Source organism: Acipenser ruthenus, chromosome 8 (assembly GCF_902713425.1).
Source record: "Acipenser ruthenus chromosome 8, fAciRut3.2 maternal haplotype, whole genome shotgun sequence".
NCBI lineage: Eukaryota > Metazoa > Chordata > Actinopteri > Acipenseriformes > Acipenseridae > Acipenser > Acipenser ruthenus.
In genome coordinates this window covers 49,836,969-49,848,555 of record NC_081196.1, presented here as the reverse complement: position 1 = coordinate 49,848,555, position 11,587 = coordinate 49,836,969, and the positions used below count along the sequence as shown (strand labels likewise).

The 11,587-nt window shown below is 36.5% G+C and overlaps 1 long non-coding RNA gene across 1 annotated transcript; it reads left to right on the top strand.

The window, feature by feature from the left end:
• Positions 1-6,933: 6,933 nt before the first annotated feature.
• Positions 6,934-10,699, top strand: LOC131737873 (uncharacterized). Its single transcript, XR_009329451.1, has 3 exons — positions 6,934-7,293; positions 8,040-8,059; positions 10,611-10,699. It is a non-coding gene; the product is annotated as an uncharacterized LOC131737873 (long non-coding RNA).
• Positions 10,700-11,587: the final 888 nt, after the last annotated feature.

Below are 11,587 nucleotides of genomic sequence, written 5' to 3'. Positions count from 1 at the left end.
TGTCCAGCAGAGTAGCTGTAGATAGCAGGGTCCTGCATATTCTGACCATGTCCACACAAAGTGTTCTTTAAAGAACTGCAATGCTCTTGCATAATTTGTTATGGACATGTAGAAAACAATGTATACCTGTTAAACAAACAAGCTGTACAAACAGATTTTAGATATTGGAATGTTCATGTTGTTTGGAAAAAGTGCTCCATATTCCATTTTATGCCACCTCACCTTTGTTATGGTTATCTTAGCTATCTCTCTCATATCATGAGAGTTTAATTTATATTGACAGGAGTTTGTGATTCTCATTCATATGTACTGAAAATCCAACATTACTCAGGATCTCTTTTTATTGCTTGTTAAAGAAAAAAGTTAGATTTCCCATGGGATTCGACAATTTTAACTTTTTGAACTGGATGGTGTGCTTCACACTTTTACAGACCACGTTTTAAAAAAGTAATCAAATTCAAACCCAAGTTTCACAATATTTGGTGTGCCCAAACTCAGGTATCTTTGTAAAAGTTATGGTACAATTTATATGTATGGTCATTTTCCAGTTTTCTAATCTTTGCAATGTGTTTCCAGTGTTTTACCACTATAAAAATGGTAATAAACCATAAATAATTCTGATAGAACTGCAGTGTGGCAGGTATGTGTGAATGTACATTTGTCAAGGATTTGCCAACAATCACAGGTGGAATGTGGCCATTCCCTAATTAGGTAGTTGAGTGCTAATTGGGGAATGGCCACATGTATAAAAAGGGAGAGAAACTAATTTGTTTTTGGTTGGTGTTGGAAGGAGAGAGGTCATTGAAGGTGGCGCTCAGCCTAGCCTTAGTAAGTCTTTTTATATTCATTCCTGGTTTTTTTTTTTTTTCCTCACTTGCAGTCCTACTCTGAGTCTCTAGGGGGCAATATCCCACTTCTAAAACCACCCAAAAACTTTTGTTTTCCTCCCGTTTTATACATGTGGCCATTCTCCAATTAGTACTCAACTACCTAATTAGGGAATGGCCACATTCTACCTGTAATTGTGGGCGGTAATGAATTTAACCCCTGCCGCACACCGCAATATTACCTGAATATATTTTGTGCTTTTTTTCTACTCATTTTCATTTTGTTAATTTACTATTCAATATAATACAATGTATTCAGGCAGAACAGAGCCTGTGATGTGATGGGCATCAAAAAAAGAACACAGCTGCTCCATATACCCAGCATCCATGCATTTTCCTTATGTCGCCAGCTGGCTGTTGTCAGTAAACTTAACTGGTAAGTACATAGTACACAATCATTTAGTAGGGGGGTCGTCCTGAAAAAAACAAGGGCCTGATATTGACTGGTGGATATTAAGTACATTTGCATGCATACATACATACATACATACATACATACATACATTACCTTCCAATGTCCAATTACTGTCCCAATGTTTATTGTGTACATACATGCATAAATACATGCTGTAAAAAGCTCATACTTTTCACAGAACAAAAAAACATTAAAAAACAAGCCCTATCTAAAAGACCATTCTTTCCTCTCGAAATATTTAGTAATTTATTTTTATATCATACGACCGCTGCTGCTGCAGAGACTCACATATAATACTCTTGTAGTCTTTGTGACGGTCCACTAGATGGTGGTATTAAACCAATAAAGGGTGATTTTAAAGTATGTCCAGTGTGTCAATCTGACTTGTACTTTCTAAAACAGTACATTCTACTGATAACTTCAATAGCTAAACATGGTATTGGAAACACATTGTGTTGCAATATTATATAAAGAAAATAAGTGTGAGACACAATATGTTCTATAACATGGCAAATATCTCACAATATTATCACAATAAACCAATGTTGTTCTTTAGCTTTTTGAAACCCTGGTTTCGCCTTACACACAACCAGAATGTGTCCCAACTTAATGGATAATCAAGGATGGAACAGCATCCATTTCATTAATTAGATTCAAACAGCAAATGCATTGTAAAGTTATTCTTATTATTTGGTTATTTAGCAGACGCCTTTATCCAAGGCTAGATGGCGCTGTTGTACTACAATGTATGTATGTATGTGTGTGTGTGTGTGTATATATATATACAAAAGATGTACACAAAATATTGAAATGTTTAAAAATGTATTTCAGGACGTTTCGGACAAAAGCCATTTTTCAGCTCTTCTTCAGGCCTTTCTACACACACACACACACACATATATATATATATATATATATATATATATATATATATATATATATATATATATATATATATATATATATATATATATATATATATGTGTGTGTGTGTGTAGACTGAACATATCAATTTAATGGGCAGAACCAACATTGCAAGCAACTAGTTTTACACTTCAGAAAATTCAGAAAACAGTACCATGAACAGATCGTGTTTAAACTTTTAAATACTTTTTTTCCAACAATTTAGCTTTTTATGCTTGTTCACGAACACACAGAAAAAACATACACACGTTACACCTAATAATATTTTCATGTATAATTAGATTTCTTTAGAAAAGCATAAGGTATGTATGTTTAAAGTGTTTAAAAAGAACACAGTGAAAACATTTGCTTACTAAATTATCATTTACAGTTTATTTTTTATATACAAATACAGCTATTTAAATTTCCCTGAATGAAATGTACTAATGTACTGTAATACATTGCGAATTCAATTTGAGTTATTTCCAGTGCTCAACAATGTGAGGCAATGGAAGGAAACTATTTCTTCTGTGGAGTATGAAATAACTAATCATCATGTTTTCAAACGCAGCAAAAAACATCTTCCTTCTTTTAGTGGAAGGAACACTGCTGGCTGTTCCTGTAGCATCCAAGTAAATTACTTCACAGTTATGTTGCTGTTTAATTGAGCACCAAATCTCCTTTTCACTAGAACCCAGTTCAATGAATGCTGGTCTCTGAATCAGCTAAATGCTTTGTTATTTTATCTTTCACACACATTGATGGGGTGAAGAAGGTCCTTCTTCGTTCCCTTTTTCACAGAAGGCTGTGCCCTTTGAAAGACAGCAAGCACTACTGCCGGTATATTATAAGGTAAACACAAACACCAAAAGGCTTTCTTTAGCAATCCTATTTTGTCATTGAACTACTAAAACCTTATAGTGGTTAATTGGGTCTATCTATACATCATAATGCCTTGTTAATTATATGGACTGGAGAGGAGGGCTATAGAGGTAACAATAGTCTTCCCAAGGGGCATTTAATTTTCCACTATGGCTGAGTCTGCAGTACATATTTAATATATGAGTCAGTCAAGAAAATACACGAGACAAGGTTATATAGTAAATACAAGCTGCTTAAACATACGTAAATAAATGTTGACTTATATATTTTGTTTAAATATAGCTGATACAGCATAAGTAAATAAATAAACAACATAAATAAATAACAGAAAAATGTTTTTGAAGTGCATACCACATACAGTAGTTATAAAAGCTTTTTTGGCGTCCGTGCGGCTTGCTGACTGCTGCATAATCCAGTTTATATCCCAGCCGTCATATTTGTTTCCATCGTCGAGTCAGAAAACAGTGACAGTGATGTTTTAATCACCATTTTAGTGTTTGGAGCATCTTTCTTTTATAGTATGTTTTCTAATGCATTTTCTGTTAAATACAAAATCGGTGTTCAGCCATTTTCTCTTGTTGTGAGTACTTTGAAAAGGGGCAGGACCGATAGTGATGTGAATCAGTCACATGCCAAACATAGACAATTGCCCGGTGGTGTAAGGATGTCAGGGCAATAATTCAATCTATTTTTGCTCTGATGATGAGGTTTTAACCAACCACTGACCACTGATTCATATATATATATATATATTATAGTCATTCATATATATATAGATTAGTCATTGAGAAATACTTCAGTCAAAACACAGTCTACTTAAAGACCAAGCCCTGTATATACTGACAGACAAAAATCCTGTCTTGTATGTTGAATTATTTAATCTTTATTAAGACTTGTGCTTGTGCTTGCTGTGTTTTAAAGTCTTCATGTTTCAAATGGTCAAACTTTAGCTATGCTTTTCCTATGGTATACCTTGGTGTTGTATAATGGTAGTCATAAATTGTACTTGAACTCACACAAAGCAAATCCTTGTATTAGAAAATTCACATGTAAAATCAATATGATAAAAGTATGACAGTATTTTATGGTTGGATGTTTTATTTTACTGAAGAAAACCTTGATAATGTGTATACCATATACTATAAATGCAGCTAATTATTTCTTTACACTATTGTTAAAACTTTTTTTTTCAAACTCTTCAAAAGCTTTCCACTGGACACTCATTGACAGATATTGATTGAGAGATATAATACATGTAGAAGCTGGTGCCAAACACTATCATAAACTATGGCTCCCTTAAACACAGCCACTGGTAGAACACCTTAGACACTATCTAGCTTAATAAACTGCCATGTTTAATCAGTAGTAGATTCTGAACAGGCCCTCACCTTTCAAGATAGTCACACTTGTTGCATAAATTCTTTGTATAAATAATGCTTGTTAGGGTCAAATCGACATGTTAGTCAAGATGTGGATTTCTTAATTTGAATCATTTATTCTTGTCACCCAGTTTATTTTTATTTTTTCCATGTCATTAGTGCTGACCTTTATGTTTCCCAAATGTCGTATATGACAAATATTGACCTTCTAACAGCAGATGCGGTTTTGTGTTTGTTTGTTAGGTTGTTTGTTGTGGGATTGGGATTATATATTACTCAGGTGACCACATGGCTCCATGTTCAGCGGGACAGTTTGGGACAGTTCAGGCTTTTCAACTCACAACCCAATGCATTCTGGTAAGCAAAGTCCTGCTTCTCTTAAAGCAAAGAATGGTACCTGAGACAGGTAAAACGTACCAGAATGCATTGGGTTGCGAGTTGAAAAGCCTGAACTGTCCCAAACTGTCCTCTGAACATGGAGCCATACGGTCACCTTATATATTACCCTGTTCCTCTGCTCCAATCATTCTTATGCATGGTTTCATAGCTTCTGGAAAGACAGTAGGTGTTAATGGAGATACAGAAGACCAAGTATAATACAGATATTTTCATTTTATTTTCCAGGAGAGTGTGTAGGTTGTGTATAATAATAGCCTTATTCTTGCTGTTCTTTTCAGTCTATTAATCAATAACACATGAAACTGCAACACAATAATATAAAACGATATAGATTGATATTACGTTTCAGGTTTTTTTCCCACTGTTCTCTTGTCTTTATTTATTCATTTATTGATTTATTGATTTATTTATTTAGGTGACTAAGTTTAGTAGTTGCTTTTCTACATATCTGTAACAGGGGGTAGATCTGTGCTTGGCCACCCCAGTATATAGTGCATAACAGCGTAGGACGGAGATCCCGAGCTGACCGGCTTAGCGGCAGTGGGGACACTGCGTAAGCAGCACCTTTATTTTGTAGTTTTATTACTGTGTTGTATTTTCCCTTTTCATTTCATTATTATTTTGAGCACATGTGAGTGTGCCCGCATTGAGCTGTTTACCTGCGTTGGTATTCCTGTGGACCTGCCGTTGCCGGTATTCAGGCCACGGACAACAGTGCCCTCTGCAGACTAAAATAAATCAGTGCGCCTGAGCAGCGTTACAAATAAAGTTCTGTCTCCTGTGTGTCAGTGAATTATCCACCACCTGCCACATTGGAGTGCATACAGCTACTCCGAATGGTTCCAAACATCATAACAAGGTAAGGGGACAGTGACACAAAATTAAAACCTACATTAAGTAAATAATGGGGGTATTATATATATATATGGCAAAGTGGTTTGCAGTGCGCAGGTGTAGAGGTGATGCAGTGCTCAAACAACAACAACAAACAGTGTTCACGGTCCAAACAGTTTCTTTAATTTGTTTTCATGGTTTCAGGGGTTTCAGTATCGAAATGATAATACACAAAGGCAATGTACAGGCACGGCTCTGCGTCCTTTCACAGTGCTCCCATGCTGGTGGTGAATACACAGTTAAGTGTGACTGGTGCAGTGTTTGTAATCTGGGTTGGATGCTGGCTTAACTTGACAGCTCCAGTTTGCTTAGCCATCTAATAATTACAAATAAACAGTTACTAATAAACACAAATACAAAACACTCACGGTTACTTTCAGTTTCGCCTGTCCTTTACAGGTCTTTCCATAACCATAACAAATAAACAGATTGCATCATCACATACCCTGAAATACTCTTAGTCACGCCCCCTCCGATAGCTAGTTCAACCACGTCTCCTCCAATCCATGACTGACACATCGCTAACCGTACTAGGGCGGTGACTTCTGGTATTGTGACTCTGCCCCCTTCCTGGATGGCCGGCTTCCAACTGACCCTGGAATGAACTGCCGAACCATCTAGTACGAGGCACACTGTTCCTGTTATACAGTGCCCTCACAGATCGGGAGGGAGATTGTTGACTAGGATTCATTCACTCTCTGTCACAATACAGTATATAAATAAGACTGCCAAACCTTGATTCCAATATTGTCCTTCTTGTAACAGTTTTTATTTATCTGAAGAAAAGAAGTGAAATGAAATGCCTTTGAGTTGTTACAGCCAAAGTTATAGAGAAATTAAGAATTCCATTAAATAGATTATTTTATTATTATTATTTATTTCTTAGCACACGCCCTTATCCAGGATGACTTACAATTGTTACAAGATATCACATTATTTTTACATACAATTACCCATGTATACAGTTGTTTTTTTTTTACTGGAGCAATCTAGGTAAAGTACCTTGCTCAAGGGTACAGCAGCAGTGTCCTCCAGCTGGGATAGAACCCACAACCCTCCGGTCAAGAGTCCAAAGCCCTAACCACTACTCCACACTGCTGCCACACTGCTCGATACAGGTAGTAGACAAAAAAATGGAAACACCTGGGTAAATGAGGAACACCATTATATTGAAATCAAGGGCTTCCACACAGGTGTGGCTCATGCGTTAATTAAGCAAATAACATCCCAGCATGCTTAGGGTCATGTATAAAAATGTTGGACAGGCCTGGTTGCCTATAATTATGGCTAGCATGGCTGCAAGAGGAGACCTCAGTGACTTTGAAAGAGGGGTGATTGTTGGGGCGCGTTTGGCAGGAGCTTCAGTGACCAAGACAGCTCAACTTGCTGATGTTTCACGAGCAACGGTGTCTAAGGTAATGTCGGCATGGAACTCTGAGGAAAGACATCATCAGCAAAGGGCAACAGTGGGCGAGAAGAGCATACTCCAGGATTGTGATATCCGTGCATTAAATCGAAGTGCAAGGCAAAACAGGTGAGCAACTGCAGATCAATTGACTGCAAATTTCAACCTGGGGTGCGAGCAGCCAGTTTCATCAAAAACGGTCCGCAGTGTGGAGTAGTGGTTAGGGCTCTGGACTCATGACCGGAGGGTCATGGGTTCAATCCCCAGTGGGGACACTGCTGCTGTACCCTTGAGCAAGGTACTTTACCTAGATTGCAACTGTATAAATGGGTAATTGTATGTAAAAATAATGTGATATCTGGTAACAATTGTAAGTCGCCCTGGATAAGGGCGTCAGCTAAGAAATAAATAATAATAATAATAACTCCACAGAGCGGGATACCATAGTGGCCCAATGCCCTATTAAGTGACTTTACATTGGTGTTTCCATTTTTTGTCCACTACCTGTATATATGCTATTGTTTGCATTATATGTTGGCCTATCTGCTAAGCTGTTAAACTGTCTCCTGGGCCCCTCATTGTTACATTTTATAAGACTTCCCAGCTAGCAAAATTGTATCAGCAAAACAGCAGGTGCCTTGTATCTCGAGTTACCTGGATGAATGTGTGGAACAGACTAGTAGAGGGGGGTCGTCTTCATATTCACAGAAGTAGTCCCAGTTCAAACAAATCAATAAGCAGCCCAGGTGGGATAGAAGTTATCTTATCTTCTTACCATAGAATGAGATCACTTAGACTGGGTTTACACAAAGGGGATTTATCCCTGTGGACGTTCTTTTGAAAAAGAAAATTGATTTTTTTTTTTTTTTAAACAGCTCAACATGGATACTGTGAGGTAGAGTATGAATTCCAAATCATTCTTTTGTGTTTATTGATATAGATAACTGCCTTTGAAGTTCTGCGATACAGTATGGTCTCTATGCACTGTCAAGGGCTTACTTGTTCATATATGGTGTGAATTCGTAGCCTCACTCTGTCATAGAATTCATGCTTGATTTACTAAACATCTTTCTAAACATTCTTTTTCATGGACTACTACTGTACCTGTCAGCACAGAGGTATGAACAGCATTAATGGCTGCTCATTATAGAGAAGGGCTCTGTATTTACATCTCAGTATAAATAGGTTTGCAACTCCCTACGTCAGGGTTTTAGAACTCCCTGCAAAGTTAAATGACAATCCACAGGTAGATACTGGTATATTAATTTACATACAAAATATGCAAAATATACCTGGGTTTTTATATTAGGTCATGTTTACCAGATGCATCAAATGCAAGATGGCATGGTAAAATAAACATTCCACATTTCAGTTTTAAGTACATGAATGCCTTATCTCCAGGTTCAGGATCCAATCCAAAACTCTCCTTTACCTCTTGATTTGAGGTTAAAGTTATGTCTAATGCATAGAGGGAAATATTCTGCGGTGACTTTTTTTGATTAACAGCAACAAAACCTCCCATTACAATTTACTAAATGAGACTTCAGTGTCTCTTCAAAAAGTGTTACTCAGGGATATGTGGAAACTCAGAAACTGATTATAATCACATGCACTTATTTATAAAAGCTATAAACACTAGTATGTTTCAGATGTGAGTGGGAACTTGAAATGTGTGCCATGCTGGGGTTGGGGGAATGGGTAACCTGCAGAACTTATGGTTGACTTCTCTGGGGACCTTGCTAATTGGCTATTCTTCTTTTGGGGTTTAAAACCATGTGATAGTAATTGTTATGCCAGCATATAGTCTTCAAGTTCTAATGCCACCTTTTCAGTAAATATGGTTAAAAAGAAACACATACCAAATAGAGACAGTGGCATTATCAGAGTCTCTCTTATCATACCATTACATCAACAAAGTCTGTCTGTCAGGTGAGCTATATTAATTGGGACAGCTGAACTATTTCTGAAAATGTATTTCTCAGAGAGCTTAATGGTGATGCCATTGGTTAGTAAATCTGCCTTGCTGATATGATAGGATGCTTCAGAAAAATGCCACTTTGTAGCACTAACCTTTAGAGCTGCCACTGTCAACCACACACAATTAGGTCTTTTCTCCTATTTTCAAGACTATGACCTCTTTCTGAACACACCTTGAGGGGCTTTAGGATTCGAAGTGTGCTTGAGTGTTGATGTCGCCAATGTCTAAGAAGGAATTTCCCCTTAACAATCCACGTCTAGTTTGCAAGCCATCAATAAGGCCCAGAAACCATGCAGTGCAGTACAGTATTAGTCAAGTTGGGGTGAACAGTTCATCTTGGCTTATGAAAACCCCAAACACAATTTACCCAGAGTTACCACTTTCAACCTCATAGGGGGTATCTGAATGGTTGACCTGAAACTACTGGCAGTGGAGTTTAAACAAAATAGTGACTCATTAAGTTGAACAGCAAGTTTATCACAGTTTTTATATTTCATATACCACTGAAATAAAAAGGCTCCTGTCTTAAGTAGATTTGCTTAATGTGAAGTCAGCAGGGACATATGAAAAACCAAATCACTCCTAATGAAAAATATGCATCATTAAGAGTCTATTTTACGAACCGTAACCTGTAGCTCAGCAGGACTAGATTCATCATTAAAAAAAAAAAGAAAAAAAAGAGAGAGACACTAATCTTCCATTTGTGGTGTTGGTTGGTGAAATCTTCTAGATCTGCCAGTCGTGTCAGGATGAGTTAGTGAGCCTGAATGACAGGCTTGGAATGATCCTGTAAACTCTGGTGGTCTCCTGGTTCATGTCTGTTTAGAGAATATGATTGCTGGCTTTGTAGATTTAAAAGGTCAGCAATATTAAGTGCAAACACAATCCATAATTGACAGGAAATAAAGGAGATCTTCTGTGCATCTGGTAAATGCTGACTAATCCAGTAATACCTTAAGACAGGGTAAATAAAAAAATGGATAACACTCTGCATTGATTCAAATAATGCCCACTATAGAGAGGTACTGTTATTTGGTAGATAACATTATCTTTTTCCTGTTCATATAACCGTTACTTGATGTGTCAAAACAAAGCTCTGAATTTGATGTGATTTGTATCAAAGTGACAGGGCCAGTGTTGGTATGTTTCAAGGAACAATTGAAAACAAGTACAGCCAGCTCAGCCCCTTTGCCCTTCATGTGTGAAAAATGTGAAGAGTTTGAAAGCAGACATTTTTCCCATATTTAACCAGGCTTACTTCCTGAACCCAATGTGTACTAATCCAGTGCAATCCAGATTCACTAAATTTCAAGAATGACAGGGTAGAGATGATGTCGCTTTGATCTAAAGCTTACAAATGCAGACTTTAAAATCTTACAAATGTTTAAGAGCAAAGTTTTGCAGTAAAATAAAAGATTTGAGGTTCTCATAATTAAGGTTTATTCATTTTCTTTTTTTTTTTTTATAGAATGCCAAAATGTTTAATACACTGAAGTGGGCAGGAGACATAAAAACTGCAACTGTCAGTCCTTTGAAAGCTGAACTACAATGAATCTAATGGGGGCAGTCACTATCCAGACTGTTACTGTGTGAATTAGGCTCAGTAGCCTTACTAATTTTCTGATTCTGTCAAAATAAAAACAGTTGTTACTAATTGGAATTGCTGATATATCTGCTGTTTAATTAATTGTGAGACTGAAATCTTCCTCTGAAAATATATATAAATGAAATGAAGCATAAAAGTGCAGTGGCGTTTCGATGGAAGGCAATTGTGGAGTGTGCTTGTCTGCTGTTTGAAGGCCTTCATATTTTGTTCATCCTGTTTTTGGTTTACTCGTTCCTTTTTTCAGCAAAGTCTGTACATTTTGTAATCATTATGAAAAAAGGCAAATGATAGAGAAGGAATTTGTAACAGTTATTTGCGGTAAGGAAAAGTGTGTTACTAAGTACATGAATACAAGAAAAACTATTTATTCCTCTAAAATATTACCTTTTGCACTTGCTTCAAAATATGATCTTATAAGTTTTCAACTGCTAGTTACAGTATACCTGCACACCTAGAAGTGATACTGTATATTTTTTTACTTTTCTATTTTAACAAAGATTATTTGTATGGTGCATGTTCAAGTAAAGAAGATGCAGGGTTCTCAGCTGTTACAGCTGAGTTTAGAGTTTTTCATCATAAGACAGTTGATGCGTAACAAGAATGAAGAAAATCTCTGGGCCCTTTCCACTAAGGGAAGCATTTCCAGCAGATTTTTTTTTTTTGTAGTTTTGATTTAAAAAAAAAAAAAGTATTCAGGTTTAAAAAAAAAAAAAGAAACATAACTTTATTAATTGTGAATTAGATCAAATTCCATATTTCTGGAGAAACGTAACAAAAACAATAACACAGCCATTTTCTGACACTATTTTTTTTATTTGATTTAGTGTCTCCTAATTAGT